This window comes from Oncorhynchus mykiss, chromosome 20 (genome assembly GCF_013265735.2).
Source record: "Oncorhynchus mykiss isolate Arlee chromosome 20, USDA_OmykA_1.1, whole genome shotgun sequence".
Lineage (NCBI taxonomy): Eukaryota > Metazoa > Chordata > Actinopteri > Salmoniformes > Salmonidae > Oncorhynchus > Oncorhynchus mykiss.
Genome location: NC_048584.1, coordinates 28469440 through 28488730, shown reverse-complemented (window position 1 = coordinate 28488730; position 19291 = coordinate 28469440). Strand labels below are relative to the sequence as shown.

General features: G+C 42.9%; 1 protein-coding gene across 6 annotated transcripts in view; it reads right to left on the bottom strand.

The window, feature by feature from the left end:
* The window catches only part of ppm1ba (protein phosphatase, Mg2+/Mn2+ dependent, 1Ba), a 46294-nt gene extending 36363 nt beyond the window's left edge, over positions 1-9931 (bottom strand). For 3 of the 6 annotated variants that reach the window (XM_036956119.1, XM_036956118.1, XM_036956121.1), the window contains exon 1: positions 9537-9930. The gene's annotated coding sequence lies outside the window, so the exon portion shown is untranslated. Of the gene's footprint in view, positions 1-9536 lie in introns of all 6 variants that reach the window. The other 3 variants (XM_036956117.1, XM_036956123.1, XM_036956122.1) reach the window with 3 other exon arrangements.
* Positions 9932-19291: the final 9360 nt, after the last annotated feature.

Sequence of the window (19291 nt, the reverse complement as noted above, 5' to 3'; positions counted from 1 at the left end):
GATCACTGCATTCAATGGGCACGGATACAGCTTTAGAGCAAAGTTCTACAGTATTAGTAAAAATGTGATCGACACTGCATCGCAATGCTAACTGTGCCACTAGAGATCCTGGTTTGAGTCCAGGCTCTGTCGCAGTCGGCCGCAACCGGGAGACCCATGGGGCGGCGCACAATTGGCCCAGCATCGTCCGGGTTAGGGGAGGGTCTTGCCAGCAGGGATGTTCTTGTTCCATCGCGTACTAGCGACTCCTGTGGCAGGTGCGGGTGCAAAGCATGCTGATACAGCTTCCGGGTTAAGCGGGCATTGTGTTAAGGAGCAGTGCGGCTTGGCTGGGTTTCGGAGGACGCACGGCTCTCGACCTTCGTCTCTCCCAAGTCCGTACGGGAGTTGCAACGATAGGACAAGAATAACTACCAATTGGATACCAAGACAAATTAGGGAGAAACAGGGGGTAGAAAAATATATATATACTAAAAAAATGTGGATGATCTTGTTCCTGTAGTGTTTGTAAACACCCTGGTAGGTTGATTAATAACCGGAACCAGGTTACAGGCACTGGTTACAGTAAGAAACTTCCTCGAGCGGACAGCTCGATGAAAACCAGTCAATATTCAGGTCACCAAGAATGTAGACCTCTCTGTTTACATCACATACACCATCAAGCCTTTCACACCTTATTTAGATACTGACTGTTAGCACTTGGTGGCCTATAGCAACACCCCAAACGAAAAAGCTTTAGATGTGCCAAGTGAACCTGCAACCACAACACATCAATAACACTTGACATAAGATATTCTCTAAGCATTACATAGATTTGGCTCTGAATATATACAGCAACACCTCCCCCATAAGCATTTCTGTCTCTTCTATAGATGTTATATCCTTATATTGCTACTAGAGGTCGGCCGATTAATCGGAATGGCCGATTAATTAGGGTCGATTCATAACAATCGGTCATTTGCATTTTTGGACACCGATTATGGCCGATTACATTGCACTCCACGAGGAGACTGCGTGGTAGGCTGACTACCTGTTACGCGAATGCAGCAAGGAGCCAAGGTAAGTAGCTAGCAGGCATTAAACTTGTCATATAAATTTAAAAAAACAATCAATCTTAACAATCACTAGTTAAACTAATATCATTAACCATGTGTAGTTATCTAGCTTGTCCTGCGTTGCATATAATCGATACAGTGCCTGTTAATTTATCATCAAATCACAGCCTACTTCGCCAAATGGGTGATAATTTAACAAGCGCATTCGCAAAAAAAGCACTGTCGTTGCACCAATGTGAACCTAACCATAAACATCAATGTCTTTCTTAAAATCAATACACAAGTATATATTTTTAAACCTGCATATTTAGTTAATATTGCCTGCTAACATGAATTTCTTTTAACTAGGAAAATTGTGTCACTTCTCTTGCGTTCTGTGCAAGCAGAGTCGGGGTATATGCAACAGTTTGGGCTGCCTGGCTCGTTGCAAACTGTGTGAAGACCATTTCTTCCCAACAAAGACAGTAATTAATTTGCCAGAATTGTACATAATTATGACATAACATTGAAGGTTGTGCAATGTAACAGCAATATTTAGACTTATGGATGCCACCCGTTAGATAAAATACGGAACAATTCGGTATTTCACTGAAAGAATAAACGTTTTGTTTTCGAAATGATAGTTTCCGGATTTGACCATATTAATGACCTAAGGCTCATATTTCTGTGTGTTATTATATTATAATTAAGTCTATGATTTGATATTTGATAGAGCAGTCTGACTGAGCGGTGGTAGGCAGCAGCAGGCTCGTAAGCATCATTCAAACAGCACTTTCCTGCATCTGCCAGCAGCTCTTCGCTGTGCTTCAAGCATTGCGCTGTTTATGACTTCAAGCCTATCAACTCCCGAGATTAGGCTGGCAATACTAAAGTACCTATAAGAACATCTAATAGTCAAAGGTATATGAAAGACAAATGGTAGAGAGAGAAATAGTCTATAATAACTACAACCTAAAACTTCTTACCTGGGAATATTGAAGACTCATGTTAAAAGGAGCCACCAGCTTTCATATGTTCTAATGTTCTGAGCAAGGAACTTAAACATTAGCTTTTTTACATGCCACATATTGCACTTTTACTTCCTTCTCCAACACTTTGTTTTTCCATTATTTAAACCAAATTGAACATGTTTCATTATTTACTTGAGGCTGGTGTTCACTTCGGTTACACCAGCCTCATCTCGGGAGTTGATAGGCTTGAAGTCATAAACAGTGCAATGTTTGACGCACAACGAAGAGCTGCTGGCAAAACACACGAAAGTGCTGTTTGAATTAATGTTTACGCGCCTGCTTCTGCTTACCACCGCTCAGTCAGATACTTAGATACTTGTATGCTCAGTCAGATTATGCAAAGCAGGACACGCTAGATAATATCTCGTGATATCATCAACCATGTGTAGTTAACTAGCGATTATGATTGATTGTTTTTTATAAGATAAGTTTAATGCTAACTAGCAACTTACCTTGGCTTACTGCATTCGCGTAACAGGCAGTCTCCTTGAGGAGTGCAACGAGAGAGAGGTAGGTCGTTATAGCGTTGGACTAGTTAACTGTAAGGTTGCAAGATTGGATCCCCCGAGCTGACAAGGTGAAAATCTGTCGTTCTTCCCCTAAACGAGGCAGTTAACCCACCGTTCCTAGGCCGTCATTGAAAATAATGTGTTCTTAACTGACTTGCCTAGTTAAATAAAAGGTATATAAAAAATATATATATAATAATAATTAAAATAAAATAAAAAAATCGGAGCCCAAAAATAACGATTTCCGATTGTTATGAAAACTTGAAATCGGCCCTAATGAATCGGCCATTCCAATTAATCGGTCGACCTCTATTCTCAACACGCTATGACTTAATTATTGACAAAAAGACATCACTGATTAGGTTAGCACTGCCAGAAGAGGACTGGCCACCCCTCAGAGCCTGGTTCCTCTCTAGGTTTCTTCCTAGGCTCCTGCCTTTCTAGGGAGTTTTTCCTAGCCACCATGCTCCTACATCTGCATTGCTTGCTGTTCGGGATTTTAGGTTGGGTTTCTGTATAAGCATTTTGTGACATCTGCTGATTTAGAAGGGCTATAAACGAATTTGATTTGATTACTTTCTTTGCATTATGCACACACCCATAAACCCACACTCACCCAGTTGGTAGGACTGGGGCCCATATCCCTACATTTTTCAGAAGATAAAAAACTAACGAGAGTCTACACTGAGAAACGTTACACCACTGGTAATAACCATACTGTTAAATGAACATGTCAGACCTACAGGTTGGCTTTCCATATCCCATTAATGAGACCAAATGTGTGCGCGTCCAGCGTAAACACCAGCTCTACAGCTAAGTGGGAATAACAGACAATCAGCAGCTGGGTTGTGTTTGGATCTGTGCAACAACAAAAAAGGATGACATGTTTTGAAATACAGTGAAAAGAGAACAAGCCTAGACCTACTAGGCTACTTCATCTTAACCAATAAGAACCAGGACCAGGAGTCAAGAGCATCAACAATGAACCTCTCCTCCATCAGTAGAGGCCCTCAAAAAATAATATCTCCCACGTCCCATCCTCTCTATTTGGGCTATCAGCCCCACCTCCACCCCTCATGAGGGACTACTGAGACCAAGGATAACAGGATGTTACGACACCTTGAGGCCTCAGGTAGCCTAGAGGTTAAGAGTGTTTGAATACCCAAGCCGGCAAGGTAGAAAAATCTGCTGTTCTGCCCTTGTGCAAAGCCGTTAAACCCAACAACAACAACTGCTCCATTGGCACCGATGACGCCGATTAAGGCAGCCCCCTGCACCTCTCGGATTCAGAGGGGTTGGGTTAAATGCAGAAGACCCATTTGGGTTTAATGCATTCAATTGTGCAACTGACTAGGCATACCCTTGCCCTTTCCACTAATTCTCTATGGCAGTTGAGGCGACAGGATCAAAACAAACAGAGAGCTACCTTCCTTCCAAGAATGTGAAAGGCTCTTTCTTGGAAGTAGACATCACTGTTTGTTTTGACTCCATCACCACCTCACCTGAGGTCATCTGAAGCCCTAGGGCTATTAAGGCCTAACCACTTTCACTTAATCATAGAGAATCTCAGTCATCATGAGTGTGGCCCATCTACACCAACATAAAAATATACACTGCTCAAAAAAATAAAGGGAACACTAAAATAACACATCCTAGATCTGAATGAAATAAATATTCTCATTAAATACTTTTTTCTTTACATAGTTGAATGTGCTGACAACAAAATCACACACAAATTATCAATGGAAATCAAATTTATCAACCCATGGAGGTCTGGATTTGGAGTCACACTCAAAATTAAAGTGGAAAACCACACTACAGGCTGATCCAACTTTGATGTAATGTCCTTAAAACAAGTCAAAATGAGGCTCAGTAGTGTGTGTGGCCTCCACGTGCCTGTATAACCTCCCTACAACGCCTGGGCATGCTCCTGATGAGGTGGCGGATGGTCTCCTGAGGGATATCCTCCCAGACCTGGACTAAAGCATCCGCCAACTCCCGGACAGTCTGTGGTGCAACGTGGCGTTAGTGGATGGAGCGAGACATGATGTCCCAGATGTGCTCAATTGGATTCAGGTCTGGGGAACGGGCGGGCCAGTCCATAGCATCAATGCCTTCCTCTTGTAGGAAATGCTGACACACTCCAGCCACATGAGGTCTAGCATTGTCTTGCATTAGGAGGAACCCAGGGCCAACCGCACCAGCATATGGTCTCACAAGGGTTCTGAGGATCTCATTTCGGTACCTAATGGCAGTCAGGCTACCTCTGGCGAGCACATGGAGGGCTGTGCGGCCCCCCAAAGAAATGCCACCCCACACCATGACTGACCCACCGCCAAACCGGTCATGCTGGAGGATATTGCAGGCAGCAGAAAGTTTTCCACGGCGTCTCCAGACTCTGTCACGTCTGTCACGTGCTCAGTGTGAACCTGCTTTCATCTGTGAAGAGCACAGGGCGCCAGTGGCAAATTTGCCAATCTTGGTGTTCTCTGGCAAATTCCAAACGTCCTGCACGGTGTTGGGCTGTAAGCACAACCCCCACCTGTGGACGTCGGGCCCTCATACCACCCTCATGGAGTCTGTTTCTGACCGTTTGAGCAGACACATGCACATTTGTGGCCTGCTGGAGATCATTTTGCAGGGCTCTGGCAGTGCTCCTCCTGCTCCTCCTTGCACAAAGGCGGAGGTAGCAGTCCTGCTGCTGGGTTGTTGTCCTCCTACGGCCTCCTCCACGTCTCCTGATGTACTGGCCTGTCTCCTGGTAGCGCCTCCATGCTCTGGACACTACGCTGACAGACACAGCAAACCTTCTTGCCACAGCTCGCATTGATGTGCCATCCTGGATGAGCTGCACTACCTGAGCCACTTGTGTGGGTTGTAGACTCCGTCTCATGCTAGCACTAGAGTGAAAGCACCGCCAGCATTCAAAAGTGACCAAAACATCAGCCAGGAAGCATAGGAACTGAGAAGTGGTCACCACCTGCAGAACCACTCCTTTATTGGGGGTGTCTTGCTAATTGCCTATAATTTCCACCTGTTGTCTATTCCATTTGCACAACAGCATGTGAAATGTATTGTCAATCGGTGTTGCTTCCTAAGTGGACAGTTTGATTTCACAGAAGTGTGATTGACTTGGAGTTACATTGTGATGTTTAAGTGTTCCCTTTATTTTTTTGAGCAGTGTACATATTCAGGGGCTACAACAGAAAGACCTGCAGTGCTCAGTTCACTTTACAGGGCAGCAGAATGAATGAGGCCTCTGGCCCTCTTGAACTGCAGGCTTATGGCATTTCAAAAGATGTCATTGACGTGAACATCAGACTTCGCTCTCTCCCTTCATTCCAGACCATGATCGCACCACTTACTTATCACTGTCAGCAACTATGTGGGCTACTTTCCTTTCTCCTCCCTCTTCTTGTCAGTGACCTCTGTATAAATGATATTACAAAAGACTAGGCCTATTTATTGACTCATGTAAAGGCAAGTGGATTCAACAGAATAATAATCAATGTAATAGCTCCCATCTGACACACATGAAAGTCTGCCAATGTCCCAGCTTTGTCTTGGAAAGGTTCAGACTACATCAACACATTTAACAGTTGACACTGGCAGACCAAACAGAATTCTACTTGGTTGTTGTGTTGGCAGTGACAGGTGGCACTGGTCAGTCACGTTTACATCTAGCACAAGGATGTTGAGAGCTTCTGACCAACAAACGTCCCTTTCCCCTCCCCTCTAGCTGAGAGAAGTGATGTTTACAGTGGGAAAGGGGCAGCATTTTGCACCAAAGTGTCAATATAAACATGTCAATGATGATTCAATTTCATCCACAAAGCTGATCCTCCCCCAGGGTGTTGGTGGTCAGTACCAACAACACAATAAGTCATTGTCACCTCTAGGGCTGTTGCGGTCACGAAATTTCATCAGCCGGTGATTGACAGTTATTTGCTTGACAATCTCACGGTAATTGACCGTTAATTAACATAAAAACATTTAGCATCTCCTGGCTTCCACACATAGCCTACAAACCCATTTTAAAAAGTCTAATACATCCATGTAATGTAGCCTACACCATCACAATAAATCCATTATTTATTTTAGACAGGTCTAAAGCTGATATGAAGAAAATGTAGTCTATTTCAGAAGAAAAGAATAGCATACTCTGAGTTGTCCTTATGTTAGGTCCTGATGTGCCAAATGGATGTGGGTGACACAAGTTCATTTAGCAGGCAAGATTTGCTTATAATTCCGTGGCATTATTTTATAGAAAGAACAATACAATTGAACAAAGCTGAATCACATATATTTTCTCCAAACGATTTGAGGGAGTGCGCACATGCGGCTATTCTGTGCTGAGAGGTAAACAAATAAGTAGGTACTCCTATATGCTTAACTTAGTTATTAATGTAACTTTAGTAGTTTTACAAACGTTGGGCTATATGTTTTGATTTTATAATACATTGTGAGGCTGCATGATGAGTAATGATGATTTGAAAAAAGTAACTTGAAAGACACATGCTCTGTTTTTTTGCGCAGACTTTACACACTTTATCAGCCTCTCATTCACAATTTGACAAGCACTTGATAATGCCTCTAATTTCACGGTGGCATCCCCTTCGTGACCGCAATGCACACTAAAAAAATCCATGCCTTTTGCAGCCTGGAGTTGCGTTGTGACCATCTCCCTGAGCGTGCTGCGCAATCCGAAATGTCTCCCACTCACACAGCTCTACGTCACGTGATCATGTCTTCCTCACAGGCTACAAGTTAAGACAGACACATCGGGGACGCAACTGCGTGAGTCCTTATCCAATTCCAATACAAACCTTATTAAAACATATAGGCCTATGGGCTAGGCTACATGAGGTGTTCGACTATGATTATTTATTTTTTCTATTGTGTTATTGACTGAACATTTGTTTATTCCATGTGTAACTCTGTGTTGTTGTTTGTGTCACACTGCTTTGCTTTATCTTGGCCAGGTCGCAGTTGTAAATGAGAACTTGTTCTCAACTAGCCTGCCTGGTTAAATAATGATGAAAAAAAAAAAAGAAAAAAAATTCAAACAAGTCGCAAAAACAGGCATTGTTTCTTATGCTGGACAACATTCACAAGTGATAGTATATAATTCACAAGTGATAGGCTAATTGTCACCCATCAGACTATTTTCGATGGAATATTGTCTTCACATACACTAAATCATATGTGCAACTTTTTTTTATATCAAAACTGGGCAGCGGGAAAAAATACATGTCATCTATGCACTTAAATAACAAACGGAGTACGTTTTTCCCCGTAGCCAGACAGAAAGGCTATATTCCTGTTGTAAATATAAGCAATGTGCTTAATATTAGGAAAATTGAGAAATAAATATAGTTGGTCTAGCCTATAGAAAGCTGATGGGATCCTCGTCTTTTTATTAGTGGCCATCACTCTTTTCTCCCGCAATTGCATAGCCTAAAGAAGTGTTGAGCAACATGAGCTCTCATGAAGTGTTTGATTCGATTTTCAAATACATCTGCATTGGTATCAGAGTGATTTGAGGGAGAATCGAGTGCTGAGTACCAGGCAGTTAAGCAAGTTTGGTAGACTACCAATGAACAGCTGTGGAATTTGACAGCCTTCATGACTCGTAATGGCCCGGTGTGGCGGTAATACGGTCACCGCAACAGCCCTTGTCACCTCCACTGAAACCTGAAGGGAGGAACCATATGGTGCACCCATCCATAATCTAAGCAGGTGTGACCATTCAGATCTCACGTGGTGGAGAAGAGTTAGCCTACAATTAAACATTTCTGGTCCTGCCAGTACTTGCACTTAGCCTAATAGTTGTACAAAATATATAACTACCAGTAAAGCCTAAACTATGTCTTTAGTTGCACCTGTTTGTTTTTAGAAATAATACTTTCTCTCTGAGATGGAATGAAGGGACTACACCTGTGTGACAACAAGTGCAGTTCACAATTGTGTTGCATAAATGGGGTGTATTCACCTGGAACCAAACAGATTGGAGTAAAACGTTTAGCAATGGTGTCCAACTAATAAATACATCCCCGGCAACAGGAGTTCCACTGAAGGCCACTGCTTTCACACAAGTTACAAAGGTCAACAAGTTAGTCAAGGATACAGAACACACCATGTCCGTTTGCATTTGGTTGTAGTCCTAGCTTAGCTAGCTATATTCACCTGTCCTGGCACTGTTGATCCTGGGATAGCTAATGAGGAACAATAAAATCACGATTGTTCCTGATGTTAAACAACTTGCCAGAGGCTAAGGTTTAGTGTTACATTTAGGGTTTAAACACCTCATTATAGTTTAGGCGGGGGGGGGTTCCGCTAAATTACCAGGAAAATTGCAGTCGACCAATGTTTGTAGTTAGCTAATGTTGTTTATTTGAGTTAAGTTATAGCACACTACCAACTACTGTCACTTACATACAGCTATATACAGAGTAAATTAGTGTAACGGTAACCACAATTAAAGCTAGCTTGCTGGCTGTCCATGTCCAACATGGATGGCGACCAAATTAGCGTGCATTTTTATCTGGCTAGCTTTGTGTAGCCAACAACAAGTAAATACTGGACCAGTGTGGCTCCTGTGGCAATGGGCTAGTTATCTATCTAACTAATGTACTGTTGGGACATTTTCTATGTTGTCAACAACAACAACAGCTAGCCAAATACCGGTATGTTACCTACAAGCAACGGTCGACTTCAATCAATGGCCATTTATTGTTTTCTCTACATAAATGAAATGAACTATGGTAGCCATAACTAACTACACACATAACTAGCACATAATTAGCCTGAAAGTCATGATTGAGTGTGACTTCAATTTGACTAGTGAACGTTACTAGCTAGCTAACGTTAGCTAGCTGGTTAACTTAGCTAGTTACCTAACATGCTAGCTAGCAAGTTGGCTAAATCCAATCCACCTAAAAGTGAAATAGTTCTCTACTTACGTTTTAGCAGAAATTGAGTTTGCTTCAAATAGCCCCTCGTCTGGTTGCAATTGAATATTTCTTTACTTGGATATTAATTTGGGGTTTTAATTCGGTTTCTTGAACTAGCTAGCTGATCAGAATTGTAGCTATCTAGCTAACCAAGATAGCAAGGCTAGCACTTGCCTTTACACGAATTCCCTTTTCAACATTTCTTGGCACTGACTGTTGTCTTTTTTATGCATATTTGGCACACAAAAGAGACAGCGCTATGAAAACAATGTGTTGTGGGATAAAAATACTAGTTTATGGAAGAACTGAACTGATTTGGCAGCTAACTAAATGTATGAAACAGATGACGTTCTTTCCTCCATTGATGGGCCAAAGCACAGAAGAGCTCTGCTCGATGTCCAGCTCCAGGGGAGTGACATTCTCTCCACTCTTTACAGTCATTGGTCAAAGTCTACTACACATTTGAGCTGAGATTGGTGTTTAAATTTGTCAGTCAAATTACATTGTGACCTACCCTTTGAGGCAAAATATTATATAAACATTGTTTCATTGATTGCCTAGGCTATTAACTGTATATACCCCCCCCCCCCCCCCCCCCCCCCCTTATATGTTATTTAACATTTTCCAAATATAAATAGTTGGGTTTGGAAAGATCGGCTGCATTACAATCTACAGAACAGTATATTTTAAAACCTTATTATCTTACTTTTATTCTGTTCAGGTGTCTTATGGCTTGGGGGAAGAAGCTGTTGAGAAGCCTTTTGGACCTATCCTTGGCGCTCCAGTACCTCTTGCCGTGCGGTAGCAGAGACAACAGTCTATGACTAGAGTGGCTTAAGTCTTTGACAATTTTTAGGGCCTTCTGACGCCGCCTGCTATAGAGGTCCTGGATGGCAGGAAGCTTGGCCCCAGTGATGTGCTGGGCCGTACGCACTACCCTCTGTAGTGCCATGCGGTCGGAGGCTGAGCAGTTGCCATACTAGGCAGTGATGCAACCAGTTAGGATGCTGGCCATGGTGCAACTGTAGAACTTTTGAGGATCTGAGGACCCATGCCAAATCTTTTCGGTCTCCTGAGGGGGAATAGGCTTTGTCATGCCCTCTTCACGACTGTCTTGGTGGGTTTGGACCATGATAATTTGTTGGTGATGTGGACACCAATGAACTTGAAGCTCTCAACCTGCTCCACTACAGCCCCGTCGATGAGAATGGGGGAGTTCTCAGTCCTCCTTTTCCTGTAGTCCACAATCATCTCCTTTGTCTTGATCATATTGAGGGAGAGGTTGTTATCCTGACACCACACAGCCAGGTCTTTGACCTCCTCCCTATAGGCTATCTCATCATTGTTGGTGATCACTGTTCTGTTGTCAGCAAATTTAATGATGTTGTTGGAGTCATGCCTGGCCATACAGTCATGAGTGAACAGGGAGTACAGGAGGGGACTGAGCACGCACCCATGAGGGGCCTCCGTGTTGAGGATCAGCGTGGTGGATGTGTTGTTACCTACCTTTACTACCTGGGGGGCGGCCCGTCAGGAAGTCCAGGATCCAGTTGCAGAGGGAGGTGTTTAGTCCCAGGGTCCTTAGCTGAGTGATGTGGTTTGTGGTCACTATGGTGTTGAATGCTGAGCTGTCGTCAATGAATAGCATTCTCACATCGGTGTTCCTCTTGTCCAGGTGGGAAAGGGCAGTATGGAGTGCAATAGAGATGGCATCATCTGTGGATCTGTTGGGGCATTATGCAAATTGGAGTGGGTCTAGGGTTTCTGGGATAATGGTGTTGATGTGAGCCATGACCAGCCTTTCAAAGCATGGCTACAGACGTGAGTGCTACGGGTCAGTAGTCATTTAGGCAGGTTACCTTAGTGTTATTGGACACAGGGACTATGGTGGTCTGCTTGAAACATGTTGGTATGACAGACTCAGTCAGGGATAGTTTGAAAATGTCAGTGAAGACACTTGCCAGTTGGTCAGCACATGCTCAGAGTACACGTCCTGGTTATCCATCTGGCCCTGCAGCCTTGTGAATGTTGACCTGTTTTATAGGTCTTACTCACATCAGCTACGGGGAGCATGATCACATAGTCGTCCGGGACAGCTGATGCTCTCATGCATGCTTCAGTGTTGCTTGCTTTTCGAAGCGAGCATAGAAGTAATTTAGCTGGTAGGCTTGTGTCCCTGGGCAGCTCACGGCTGTGCTTCCTTTTGTAGTCTGTAATAGTTTGTAATAGTTTGCAAGCCCTGCCACATCCGACGAGTGTCGTAGCCAGTGTAGTACGATTCAATCTTAGTCCTGTATTGACTCATTGCCTATTTGATGGTTCATCGGAGGGCATAGCGAGATTTCTTATGCTTCCGGGTTAGAGTCCCGCTCTTTGAAAATGGCAGCTCTACTCTTTACCTTAGTGCGGATGTTGCCTGTAATCCATGGCTTATGGTTGGGATATGTAGTGAAAAGAACAGGTCCTAGTATCAACCCATGAGGAACAGCTTTATGTACTTCAAGAAATTTGCACTGGCCTGAGTTCTGTCACTAACATAATCAACTGGCGTCAGAGCCAAAGCCTATGAGGACAACTTATTTAATAAAATAAGATGATCAACATTATCAAAAGCTTTTGAAAGGTCCACAAACAAAGCAGCATATTTCATTTTAGTGTCGAAAGCATTGACAAGATCATTAAAAGCTAAAGGGATTGCTGAAATAATGCTATTCCCAGGCCTAAACCCTGATTGGTTTACATTCTCAATAAATGTATCATACAAAAATTTGCACAGTTGTACATTTACCAAGGATTCAAGAATCTTAGCTAGACAAGGAAGCCTTGAAATGAGGCGATAGTTATTAAAATCACTAATATCCCCGCCCTAATGGAGCACAATAGCTGATTTTCAAAATGTTGGAATATTTCCTGACAGCAATGTTAAATAAAATATATGGGTAATAGAGCCCAACAGTGGAGGTGTTATAATACCCTTGAAGCGTAGCAGTAAAAGAGGAAAATGGTTCCAATCGTTTTCCCACCATCCATTTTTCCCATATGGAATTTTAGAAACATTTAAAATAAGGGCTGTGTTTTGTGTTGGGTTACCATGGCGCGACGTTCTGATAACCATGTACTGTATATTTCTCTCAGACAGCATGACTTTTATCAGTATATTTGGCTCTATTTACTCTCAGATTCTAACATGCTAATTAGCATCAAAGTAAACATCATGCAAGACTACAAATGCCTGCAAGCTCCTGCACGTAATCTCTAGCTGACACCTTTGCTAACAGTTTGAAGAATTGCCAATTTAGCAAAATTTAGCCAATTTATTCATTACTAAATTTATCTAACATTAGATAGTTAATCCAGAGATTCTTAAAGTCTTGTCGACATCATCATGGCATTTGTAGTTCTTTATGATAGCAACATTAGCAGCTAATTAGCATTTCATTTTTGTGGGGTAAATACAGGCAAATATATTGATAAAAGCCACCTTGTCGTAGAGAGATTTACACGGTTATCAAAATGTCACGCCAGGGTAAGGCTGCAGAAAAACCAGCCCTGTATTTATTTTGTTTGTACTTTACAACCCTTTTTCTCCCCAATTGGTAGTTACAGTCATGTCCCATCGCTGAAACTCCTGTACGGACTCAGGAGAGGTGACTGTATGTTTGTTTTACTCCATGTGTAACTCTGTGTTGTTGTATGTGTCGAACTGCTTTGCTTTATCTTGGCCAGGTCGCAAGAAAAAAAAAGAAAAAAAAGGTGAAGTTCGCCAGAATCACCAATGTGTCAGATGAAACACTGTACAGCTAGCAACCGAACCATTTTTCCTATTTTGTTTGCCTTACAACCTGGAATTAAAATAGTTTTTTTGGGGCTTTGTATCATTTGATTTACACAACATGCCTACCACTTTGAAGATGCAAAATATTTTTTCTTATGAAACAAACAAAAAATAAGAAAAAAAAATGAAAACTTGAGCATGCATAACTAATCACCCACCCAAAGTCAATACTTTGTAGAGCCAACTTTTGCAGCAATTACAGCTGCAAGTCTCTTGGGGCATGTCTCTATAAGCTTGGCACATCTATCCACTGGGATTTTTGCCCATTCTTCAAGGCAAAACTGCTCCAGCTCCTTCAAGTTGGATGGGTTCTGCTGGTGTACAACAATCTTTAAGTCATACCACAGATTCTCAATTGGATTGATGTCTGGGCTTTGACTAGGCCATTCCAAGACATGGATATGTTTCCCCTTAAACTACTGATTTAGCAGTATGCTTAGAGTCATTGTCGTCCTGGAAGGTGAACATCCGTCCCAGTCTCAAATCTCTAGAAGACTGAAACAGGTTTCCCTCAAAAATTTCCCTCCATCCATCATTCCTTCAATTCTAACCAGTTTCATGAAAAACATCCCCACAGCATGATGCTGCCACCACCATGCTTACTGTGGGGATGGTATTCTTGGGGTGAGGAGAGGTGCTGGGTTTGCGCCACACATAGAATTTTCCTTATTGGCCAAAAAGCTCAATTTCATCTGACCAGAGTACCTTCTTCCATATACAGTGGGGAGAACAAGTATTTGATACACTGCCGATTTAGCAGGTTTTCCTACTTACAAAGCATGTAGAGGTCTGTAATTTTAATCATAGGTACACTTCAACTGTGAGAGACGGAATCTAAAACAAAATCCAGAAAATCACATTGTATGATTTTTAAGTAATTAATTATCATTTTATTGCATGACATAAGTATTTGATACATCAGAAAAGCAGACCTTAATATTTGGTACAGAAACCTTTGTTTGCAATTACATAGATCATACGTTTCCTGTAGTTCTTGACCAGGTTTGCACACACTGCAGCAGGGATTTTGGCCCACTCCTCCATACAGACCTTCTCCTTGACGGCATAGTGTGTTACTAATGGTTTTCTTTGAGACTGTGGTCCCAGCTCTCTTCAGGTCATTGACCATGTCCTGCCGTGTAGTTCTGGGCTGATCCCTCACCTTCCTCATGATCATTGATGCCCCACGAGGTGAGATCTTGCATGGAGCCCCAGACCGAGGATGATTGACCATCATCTTAAACTTCTTCCATTTTCGAATAATTGCACCAACAGTTGTTGCCTTCTCACCAAGCTGCTTGCCTATTGTCCTGTAGCCCATCCCAGCCTTGTGCAGGTCTACAATTTTAACCCTGATGTCCTTACACAGCTCTCTGGTCTTGGACATTGTGGAGAGGTTGGCGTCTGTTTGATTGAGTGTGTGGACAGGTGTCTTTTATACAGGTAACAAGTTCAAACAGGTGCAGCTAATACAGGTAATGAGTGGAGAACAGGACGGCTTCTTAAAGAAAAACTGTGAGAGCCGGAATTCTTACTGGTTGGTAGGTGATCAAATACTTATGTCATGCAATAAAATGCAAATGAATTACTTAAAAATCATACAATGGGGGGGGATCACGTGACCCTTGAACGAGATGGCCGCATGAACTAAGAGCTCCGCACAAGTAGTTTCCAATTCCTAATCTTACCTCCACTCCAAGTTCACACTCATTTAGCTTTAGCAAGAAAAAGTAATGGCGGCTACAAAAGGCGACATTTTTACCCGGACTCGAGTATTAGCGACGGAAAAAGCCTCCAAGAAGAAGCTAGCTTCAGAAAAAACTAGCGCCATTAGCCAGGAGCAAGAGAGCCCGCTCCCCCACGAGGCACAACGAATGCCAACCTCGCACTCTGTCGAAGACATCCTTTCTGAGTTGAGATCCCAACGTACAGAACTAAACACTAAATTAGATGCCATTAATTCTCAGCTCAGTGCGATAGGGGGCAAGGTGACAATCCTGGAAAACGCTTTGCCTGACATCAACAACAAGATAACCATAAACGCGGGGCGCCTGGACGAGGCAGAGGGGCGAATCCTATCCATGGAAAACTTATTGACAGATGCCATGGAAACAATAGCATATGCTAAAAGGAAAATCGAGCATCTGGAAGAGAAAACAGAGGACCTGGAAAACAGGGGGCGAAGGAATAATTGTGTTCTATTCAATCTGGGCGAAAAAGAAGAGGGAAACATGGCACTGATCCGCTACCTGCAAGACAAACTTCCCGAGTGGCTCCACCTGCCCACCGACAGGCCCATAGAACTCGAGAGAGCTCACCGAGCACTGAGGCCCCCACCAGGAGCCAGACAACCACCGCGCCCAATCACCATACGTTTCCTGAGATTCACCGACAAGGAACGAGTCCTACAGGCGGGGAAAAACAACACCATCACAATGGGAAACGCCAAACTCGCTTTACACCAGGACCTGTCAGCTGGAATACGCCGAAAGCGCCGAGAATTTGACGAAGTGAAGAAATACTCCATTGACCGAGGCATCTTCAGGGGATTCAAATACCCAAACGAGCTCAGGATTCTTCACCAGGGAGCCTTGCGACACTTCAAAACTCCCGAAGAGGCAAAACGTTTTTTGAAAGACATTCCTGGCCAATGAGAAACAGACCAATGACTAAATGCGATTAATGCCATTACTAAAGGAGGTCAGACGACATATAGCCGATATCCAGAGATCCACCCCCTAAATGTCATTATAGCCGTCCAATTTATATTTATTGTCCTTTAACTGAGAGGGATGGGCTGTATAGCCTAACCTAGGCCTACTAATGTTTCAGCCTACTTTTATTTCCCTGTTTTTTTGTTGTTGCTATTATTACCTGGGGTTCCCTATGTCCCTTTGGGGAGGCATATGTAGGCTGGGCTATTGATTTTATTTTTCTCCCCTCTTTTACTGGGGTCTGGACGAGGGCAACTGTGTTATTTACTCAATGCGGGGTGGAGAGGATGAGGCATTTATTTGGTGGGGAGAAGGAGACGTTGTGCGTTGCTAACTGTTCCCGGTTTTTGTTTTATTCGGAACACAGAATTGAGACTGAGCGGGGGTAATAGATCCAACGGGATGTGTCGAGTTGTTTGGGAACTCGGCTGGGGTGTTCAGAGACTATTATTTTATGTACACCATTTATTTTCCTTTTATGTGAACGCAGCTGTAATTACTATCCACTTTTACCCAGCGATGACTTGCACTAAAGTTCGATTACTGCTCGATGACGATGACTAGTACCTTAAATCCATTGACATGGAACTGCCATGGTCTAGGGCATGCAATAAAACGAAAAAAGATACTATGTGCTCTAAAAAAGGAAAAAGCAGACATTGCGCTATTACAAGAGACACACACCTCTGTGATGCTGAACATGCCAAACTCCGCAGAGCTTGGGTGGGACAGGTGTATTTCTCATCTTTCAAATCAAACAGTAGAGGCACAGCCATACTTATCCATAAAAATGTTCCATTCATAATTGACAAAAACATATCTGATCCGGAGGGGAGATTTATTTTGATAACCGGGTCACTATATGGTCAACCAATTACTATATTAAACATATACGCCCCTAACACAGATACTCCTGCCTTCATGTCAAAAATTATAACCCTGTTCAATGAGCATTGTGTCTCCTTTGGCGTGGTGGCCGGAGATTTTAATTGTACCCTTAACCCAACCCTAGACAAATCATCTCAAGTCCCCACCACAAATCCTAGATCTGCAAAGATGTTGAACTCTCTTACTAAAGAGATGGGACTGATAGATATCTGGAGAGAGAATAATAGCTCATCTATGGACTATACATACTACTCTAATGTCCATAACACCTACTCCCGTATAGATTACATTTTTATCCCAAAGAGTTTCATAAATTCAGCCACATGTACAATCGGACCCATAGCACTTTCAGATCACGCCTTTGTCCACCTCTGCTTTGACCTCTGCAAAAACATCCCGAGGTCAAAGAGCTGGAAATTCAACACCTCCATGCTATCAAATGACGAGTTCCATACATTGGTAACTACATGGATAGACAACTACACACAAGACAATAAAGACTCTCCTGTTTCTCCGGCCACAATGTGGGACGCTGCTAAAGCCACACTAAGAGGTCATCTAATTGCATATGCTTCCTCTAAGAAAAAAGCAATGGAAGCACACAGGCTAGATCTTGAGAGGGAGCTGGAATGCTGTGAAAAAATACATAAACAATCCCTAGACAGCACCTCCTGGAGTCATCTTAAAGCAGCCAAAGCCAAACTGAATTTGGACTACACTCGGGAGATAAAAAAAAAAGAGTTTTCTTTACTAAACAGAAATACCATGAGTATAGCAATAGGCCCAGTAGATTGCTTGCTTACCAATTAAAAAAGGAGCAGTCAGAGCGTACAATCATGGCTATCCGAACAGCAGAGGACGAGGTCACATATGACCCAAAAAAGATCAATTTAACTTTTCATGATTTTTACTGCAAACTATATACCTCTGAGAGAAAACACACAGAGGCAGAACTCCACTCTTTCCTAGAGGGAATCTCGCTACCTAAACTATCAGAGACCGACCAGGAAGATCTCAACTCCCCCTTCACTCCTGAGGAGATCCTGGAGGCAATTACCTCCATGCCACCTAATAAGTCCCCAGGCCCAGATGGATTCCCCAGAGAGTTCTACAAAGCTTTTTGGCCCCAGCTCAGCCCTATCTTCATGCCAATGCTGGAGGATTTTTGCAAAAACGGAGTTCTCCCAGACTCAATGCACACAGCTCGCATTACAGTGTTGCTAAAAAAGGACAAGGACCCCCTATCCTGCTCGTCCTTCCGGCCCATAAGCTTGTTGGATTTCGACTATAAAATAATTACCAAATTGCTCGCCAAAAGACTAAACACTCTTCTTCCCAAAATAATAAAAGCGGACCAAACTGGATTTATTAGAGACAGATACTCTTCTGATAACATTCGCCGTCTTTTTGATATTATTGATCAAGTAAACGCACAGAAGACCCCTGTCCTACTGGCTTCACTGGATGCTGAGAAGGCGTTTGACAGGATGGAGTGGAGCTTTCTGTTTTCAGTCTTAGAAAAGTTCAATATGGGCCCAAATTTTATTAAATGGATCAAATCACTATACTCTCATCCAAATGCCATGGTGACTACTAATGGACTGAACTCTGACAGATTCCCTCTGGAACGGGGCACAAGACAAGGGTGCTCGCTGTCCCCGCTGCTCTACTTGTTGGGGGCGGAGCCTCTGGCAGAGCTGATAAGGAGCAATCCAAGTATTATGGGTGTTTCTGCAGGTGGCCTGCAGCACAAGATTTCGCTTTACGCGGATGATGTCTTGCTCTACATATCCAACCCTGAGAAATCACTCCCTCTCATTTTAGACACAATTGCTCAGTATGGCAAGTTTTCAGGTTATAAGATCAATTTTAACAAATCCACTGTCTGCCCTCTCAATATTACACTCACCAGCTCTATGAAGACACTTTGTCCTTTCCAATGGAAAACACACGGGTTTCAATACCTCGGGATCTTCATAACACCAGATCTGAATAGCCTTTTTAAGGAAAATTATCTTCCACTCCTGGATCGAATCAAGAACGATCTCCAAACCTGGATCTCCCTCCCAATTAGCTTAGTAGGAAGAATTAATGTAATCCGTATGAACGTCCTCCCTAGACTAAACTACTTATTTCAGATGCTCCCATGCTATCTCCCAGTTTCCTTCTTCAAAACAACTAACCAAAGCATCACCAAATTTATATGGGGCAATAAAAAACCTAGGATCAAGTTTTCCACTTTATCAAAACCTGAATCTAAAGGTGGTCTTGCCCTTCCCTCCCTTCAACTGTACTACTGGTCTGCCCAAATCCGCAACATGCTAACA